This window comes from Arachis ipaensis, chromosome B05 (assembly GCF_000816755.2).
Source record: "Arachis ipaensis cultivar K30076 chromosome B05, Araip1.1, whole genome shotgun sequence".
In the NCBI taxonomy this organism is placed as follows: Eukaryota; Viridiplantae; Streptophyta; class Magnoliopsida; order Fabales; family Fabaceae; genus Arachis; species Arachis ipaensis.
Genome location: NC_029789.2, coordinates 94,370,294 through 94,378,049, shown reverse-complemented (window position 1 = coordinate 94,378,049; position 7,756 = coordinate 94,370,294).

Below are 7,756 nucleotides of genomic sequence, written 5' to 3'. Positions count from 1 at the left end.
AGCTGCATATAACCTGCATTTGCATTCTGCATATATATAAAAAAAAGGGGCACGCGACGCGCAAGCATCGCTGACGCGTCCGCGTCATAGGTGCTTTCGCAACAAGAAGAAAAGAAGCAGAGAGTTGCACGGGAGCGTGGCTGAAGGCGTGCCTAAGGCACAAAACACGCCTACGCGTACGCATCCCTGACCCGTCCACGTCAAATTGCAAAATAGCCTTCCACGCGAGCGCGTCACCCACGCGTACACGTGACCCTGCGAACTCGACGTAAATGGGTATATGGCAGAGAGTTATGATGGATTGGGGTTGGAATGGTGCTGGAAGCACAAGCCCTACCACGCGAACGCGTGTCCCACGCGGCTGCATCGTTTTTCAGAATATGGCCATTCACGCGTGCGCGTCACCCACGCGCACGCGTCACCCAAAATTTTAGCAATGTGCGTATAAAACAGAGAGTTGTGCATACGCGAGGCTGCACTCGCGCCAATAGCACAAATCAGGTCACGCGTCCACGTCACCTGAAATTATCACAAACCACGCGAACGCATGCCCCACGCGTCCGTGTCACATGCGACGCACAACTTATCCAGATCAGCGCCAGATATCTTATCTTTTGTTTCCCAAATCCAAATCTTTTCTTTTCCCTTCTTTTTTCTTTCTTCTCCCTTCTCCCTTCTTTATTCATGCTTATTTTTTTACCTTTCCCCCTTATTTTTCACATCCATTATCAAGGTTCTTTTCTTTCTTTCTTCACTTTTCACTTTTCCATTATTTTTATTTATGTTCTTTTTCTTCTTTTTTTTTTTTAACTTTCATTATCTATATTTTCTTTTTCTTTCTTTTTCTTTTTATTCCTTTAATTGGTGTTAGAAATTTAATTGGATGATTGTTTTCATCTATATTTTGCTTGAGTCTATTAAGGAATTGTTTGACAATGAATATTAGTTCTTAAAGGGTTGTTTGCATGTTCAATTTAATACTTTCCATAACATCTTTATCATACATGCTATGTGTTTGTGAAAAACCCGTATGGCATTCCACATTATTTTAAATTATTCTATTCTACTACTCTAAATGCCTGTTATTTTTCACAAAATCCCTTTTATATTTTATTGATTAAATATAATTGTCAATACAAACAGATTGTTAGTTTGAAAGAGTTGATAATCAAATTAGGCAATTAATGCTTGATCTATGCTACTCATGCCTTTGCCGGTATGCCAATAAACATCTTGCATCTACTTGCCATCACATGCTTGCTATATTTCCATTGATGAACTTTTCACATGCAGTCATGACCATGTGTTAACGACATCCTTCTTTACCGTGCATTGATTATCACCTATACCATCCTCTTCCTTGCTCGAACCCTTACCTTTCCATGTACTTACTTTTTCCCTTTTCAGGATGGCCACCAAGAAGGGTAAAGAGAAAGCTACTTCCAAACAACCAGCAAGGAAAGGAACAAAAAGAGCACTAGTGGCAGAGCCATCTTCAACAGTAGTAAAGCCCTCAACAAAGCGAATCAAGAGGATCATCAAGGTCCATGAAAAAGAGAAAGTTTTTCCAGCAAAGGACACTGCGCGGTTCACTAACCGCTACTGTGAGCAGATGTTCCCCATCCTGGCCTAGAGGAATTATAACAATGAGCACCTTCTCATTCTTCCGACCCATATTATTGAATTTGTTGATCCCCGCATTGAGCGAAGATAATGGGGATTCCTACAGAGACAGCCATGGCAGGTTAACCTCTCATGGGTAGTTGAATTCTACTCCAATTTTCACATGCCAACCATGCCGTCTGTCTATGTCCGTCAGAAGCAAGTTCCCATAACTAAAGATGCTATTTAAAGAGCTCTAGATCTTTCCCCTGCACTAGAAGGATTGGATGCATTCCGAAAAGCCTCATTCAAGCACCAGACATATCAATTTGACTGGGACGCCGTTCTCACAGTTATAGCACAACCTAGCACCAGATGGATCTATGGATACCATCGATCTCGACCTAAGAGCATATTGGCTTCAGCACTCACCTTGGAAGCTCGAGTATGGGCACAGATTATGTCCCATTACGTCTTTCCGAGCACTCATGAGTCCTCCTTCACTGCAGACATGGCTGTTCTACTCTGGTGTATCCTTACAGACCAGCACCTCAATTTACCAAGACACATTCGGCATGCTATGGGACACGTACAGATTGCGGGCAACCTACCTTTTCCCGCCTTGGTTTCATATCTAGTCTCAGCAACCGGAGTATCCTACAGAGCTTGGGACACCAAGGCCATAATCCCACAGGATGATCAGATAGTCCCTAACGGGAAATATATCAGACCTCCAGCAGCCACTGCTAGCCGGCCTGCAGAACCGGCCGAAGATATTCCTTCTGCTTCCATATCACAAGCACCTTCAATAAACCAACTACTCCATCAGATACTTGAGAAGCTAGACCTGCTTGACCAGAAAGGAAAGCAAAGGGAGCGCCGTAACAAGCGCCGATTTACATACCTCAAGGAGCTGCTTGTTGGTAACCACCCACCTGAAGAAGAACCAGACACCCCGGACTCCACTTCATTTATCAGCACAGGGAGCCATGACGGTCCCGATTGTGGAGATGCTGCTACCAGCCCCCCTTTGTTCCTGACTGATGGCACCAAGGACGGTGCCAAGCTTTAAGTGTGGGGAGGTTGGTCAGTACCTGACTTCCGGAGGTAATTTCTCTTTCTTAATACCAATAGAATAGGATATTTATTTAATTTTTCTTTTGTTTAGGATATGATAAATTGCATAGTAATAGGTTATTTGTATGCATGTTCCATCCTATATGTCAAATGTTTAATGTGTTATATGCATGCATATGATTGAGGCCATTATTTTATTAACTCACTTATCCCAAATAGCCTACCCTTCCATTTACCTTTGTTAGCCACTTTGAGCCTTTTTTAAATCCCCTTTGTTCTATATTTTACCACATCACTAGCCTTAAGCGGAAAAACAAGTAATACCCCAAATCTTTGGTTAGCTTAAGATAGAGATTGTGTGTCAATTAAGAGTGGGAAACAGTGGAAACATGGGTTAACAAGGGAATGTGTTATGTTTTTACATTAATAAATTAATTGGGAATTTGGGTACCTACTCATGTGAAACTAGAAAAATTATAAATCCATGTGCATTGATAAGCTATGTTTATTTTTCAAAAAAAAATCCCAAAAATATTCAAATAAATAAGTAATTAGATAAATAAATAAGGGGACAAAATTACCCCAAAGTTAAGTTCAATAAAAATCAATGCATATGTGATACAAGCTAAAGAGAAAAGTTGATGCATGAGTATGTAATACAAAGGTGGAAAAATTTTGGGTAGCTAGGCATGATTTAAGAAGAATATAGAGTATGTATAGGTAAGAGCTTAGGTTAATCAAGGATTCAATTTATAGCTCACTTAGCCATATATATACCCTCACCTTTACCTTGGCCCCATTACAACCTTGAAAAGACCTCATGATGTTTGCATTGGTATACTAAATACTTGTTGATTGGTTAGGTGAAGAACAAGGTTTAGGAAGCATGCTTAGAGAAGAGTAGAGTGAATTACCCGATACACTAGAGTAACTAGAGTGTATATACACCATCAGCGAGGGTTCAATGCATAATTCTATGATTCCCTGCTTTCATGAGCTGTCTTCCTACAAGTTTACTTGTTTTTACTGTATAATTTGAATTAGTGGAATTTGATTTATTTTTTTGTCTTGAAGAACTTATTTATTTTTAACTAAGTAGGCAAAAATCATTTTATCATATAGTCACATTCATAGGTTGCATTGCATTGCATTGCATGAGTCTTACTTTTTTCTACTCATTTATTTTATCTCCTTAAGCTAAGCATGAGCACATGCTAATGTTTAAGTATGGGGAGGTTGATAAACCACTATTTTATGGTTTATCTTGTGTTTAATTGAGTGGTTTCATCAAGTCTTCACCCACTTATTCATACTAATTGCATGATTTTATAATCCCTTCCTAGTTTTGTTCTATGGTTGAAAACCTGCTTCCTAGAGATCTTTAATTTGTGTATTTTAATCCTCCTTTATACCATTCGATGCCATGATCCGTGTGTTAAATGTTTCAGGCTTTATAGGGCAGGAGTGGCTTAGAGAATGGAGAGGAAGCTTGCAAATTGGAAGGAACACAAGAAACTAAGGAGATGACCAGCGACCACCAACGCGCGTGCATGGCTCACGCGAGCGCCCGGAAAGGAGAAAATTACAGCGATGCGTGCGCGTTCCTGACGCGTACGCGTGGACGACGCATACGCGTGATAAGGGAAAACGCCAAATGACGCGCATGCGTGACTGACGCCTACGCGTGACTTGCGCGATCTGCAAAATTAACAGAAAATACTGGGGACGATTTTGGGCCGCGTTTTGACCCAGTTTTCGGCCCAGAAACACAGAATAAAGCCAGGAAACAAGCAGAGACTCAACACACACACAGACACACATTGACACATTCTCATTATGATAGTTTTTAGGTTTTCTTTACATTCATAGTTTATTAATTCATTGCTTTTGCTTTTGGATATTGAAGAGTCATTACCTCCGTTGAAGACACTATTCTAGTTTGTTTCCTTACTTGCTCTTTTATTTATTCCATATTCTTAATTCTTGTTTAGAGCGGTAATTAGATTATTTTCATGGATTGTTGATGCAATGGATTACTTTTATTTTTAATTAATTTTGAATTCCTATTTTATCATGTCTTCTTCTTATATTTTTATGAGCGCTATATTCATGTCAAGGGAGTAGATTCCGTACTTGACATGGGGGTTGATTAAAAGGAGACACTTGAGTTGGAAGGCTTAAGTGCTGATTAAACTGGAAGTTGTTGGCTAATTCTGTATTTACTAACGCTAGACCTTCCCAAGGGAGAGGACTAGGATTTGCGGATAAGAGTTAGCTCAATCACTTGACTTTCCTTTATTTAGTAAGGGTTAACTAAGTGAAAACAACAACCTTTTTAATACTACACTTAAGAGATCCCAACAAGGATAGAACTTCCAATTAATCATTCCCCCAGTCAAGGCTTTTTATCTAGAATATTAATAATCATTCTTAGTTTTTATTGCTTTAATTTACAATTATTTAATTGCTCGTTATTCAACTCTCAAACTCTCTTGGAAACTCCTAATTAATAAATTAGCATCCTTCCTTGCAACTCGTTGGGAGGTGACCTGGGACTCATACTCCCAGTATTTTTATTCTAAATTTTTGTGACACCTTTCTAAATTGGTGAGGTGGATTTTAGCTGGTTAAGGGCTATACTCGCAACGCTGTTCTTACATTACAATCTCTTAATTGGTCTAACTTCCATCATGCACCAATATCCTTGATTTTTTATTTTGCGAACATTTAAATCCCTAATAATTTAAAAATACAATTAAGTCCCTATACACTACAAGATTTCTGCTTGTTTATAGGGATTTTTTTGTGGAAGTTTTAGAAAATCTCCATAATATATTTTATTTATGATAAAATTTAAAACTCCCATGTATTAAAGCTAGTTTAAATTTCTAAGACCAATTTTTTAAACCAATAGCCAGTTGCTAACCTACTCTGGATTAAACCCAAACAAATTTAACTCTAAACAAGAACTTATCTAACAAAATTCGAAGAGGAAGAACAGGAAGAATGAAATCCTAGATCTACTCGCCCCCGCGTATTCATCTCTTTGCCATTGTCACCATCAAGCTCGTCGTAGCATTTGAGATCAGAGGGAGAGTAACCGGCGATGCCCGTGACACCATCTTTGCCGAGGACCAGGAGCAGGTTTCCATCCTCGACTCCACTTTCTCATGGAAGGAGTCAGATCGAGCCGCCACCAAGTGCGCCACTCACGCACTCGCTTATCTTGCCAAAAATGGTAAATCCTCCGTTCCTCTTCCTCGATCTCCTAGCGTGTTGCTCCCTTATTTCGATTTTTGGCAAATTCGGTCGTGTATGTATCTAGGTGTAAATCCTTCAGTGGTTATGTCTTGCAGAGGAAGTGGTGAATGACGTGGCAAATATTGGCGACTTAAGAATTGTTATAAGATATGCGTTGCAAGTATGGTTCTCAACCAACCAGAAATCCGCTTATCAATTTAAAAGGATGTCACAGAAATTAAAGTTAAAATACTGGGAGTATGAATCCCAGGTCGTCTCCCAACGAGTTGCAGGAAAGTGTGCTATTTTATTAATCAGATGGTTTTCAAAAAAAATTTGAGTTGAATGACAGGAAATTAAATCAGAGAATTAATGTAATTTAAATAAAAGCCTTGACTGGGAGTAGATTAGTTGGAAGCCCTATTCTTGTTGCAGTACATTCAAGATTAATTGATAATTGGGGTTGTTCTGTTTAGTTATCCCTTACTAGGTAAGGAAAAGTCAAACAAGTTGGAATGTTGTTTCTATTCACAAGTCCCAATCCGCTTACTTGGAAGGACTGGCGTTAGTGACTAGAGAGCAAACCAATAATAAACCCAATTACAATTTCTCCCTTGAGCACTCCAACTCAAGGGTTCCTTTCAATCAACTCCCCATTAAGTTAGGGAACTACTCGCTCATTGTGAATGTGGAATTCATAACATAAGAAAGGAAATTAAAGGAAGACATGATAAATAAAACTAGAAGGAATTAATTAAAAATAAAAATAACTCTTGTATTGATAAATTCTAAAATAATCCAACAGTAAGATTGAAATAAATTAAAGGACATGGAAGAGTAAAGCCAAGTAAAGAAAACGAACTAGAATGACGAAGTCTTGATGAGGTAACAACTCTTCTCAATATCCCAATGCAAAAAGCAATTAAAAATCCTAAGAACTATGAATGTGTAGAGAGAAAAACCTATAGGAGAGGAAAACTAGATCTGAAAAACTAAAACTATCTAGAATGAATGTTGTTGTTGGTCTCTGCATGTTTCCTGGCTCTAGTCTGCTTTTCTGGGCCGAAAACTAGGTCGAAACAGGGCCCAAAATTGCCCCCAGCGATTCTGCAGATTATGCAGATCGCGCACGTCACGCGATCGCGTCATTCATGCGGACGCGTCATTCGGCGCTTTGCTTCTCCATGCGGGCGCGTCGTCCACGCCTCTGCGTCGCTTGTGCTATTCCATCCGCGCGGTCGCGTGAGCCATGCGGCCGCGTCAATGCGATTTTCTCTCTTTCGCGCGATTGCGTGATCCATGCGGCCGCGTCACTTCTCGCTGGTCATCTCCTCAATTTCTTGTGTTCCTTCCATTTTTGCAAGCTTCTTTTCCAATCTCCAACTCATTCATGCCCTATAAAGTTTGAAACACTTAACACATAGATCACGGCATCAAATGGAATAAAGGAGAATTAAAATACATAATCAAAAGTCTCTAGGAAGCAAGTTTTCAATCATGTAATAAATTTAGGAAGGAAATATAAATGCATGCTAATCATATGAATAAGTGGGTAAAGATCATGATAAAACCACACAATTAAACACAATATAAACCATAAAATAGTGGTTTATCAACCTCCCCACACTTAAACATTAGCATGTCCTCATGCTTAGTTGAAGGAGATAATATGAATGAGTAGGAACATGTAGAACTCATGCAATGCAATACAACCTATATATGTGAATGCAACTATATGATTCTTGTCTACTTGATCAAAAGTAAATAAGCTCTTCAAAACAATTACAAACCAAATTCCACTAACTCAATTCTTATACAGTAAGAACAGATAAAAATT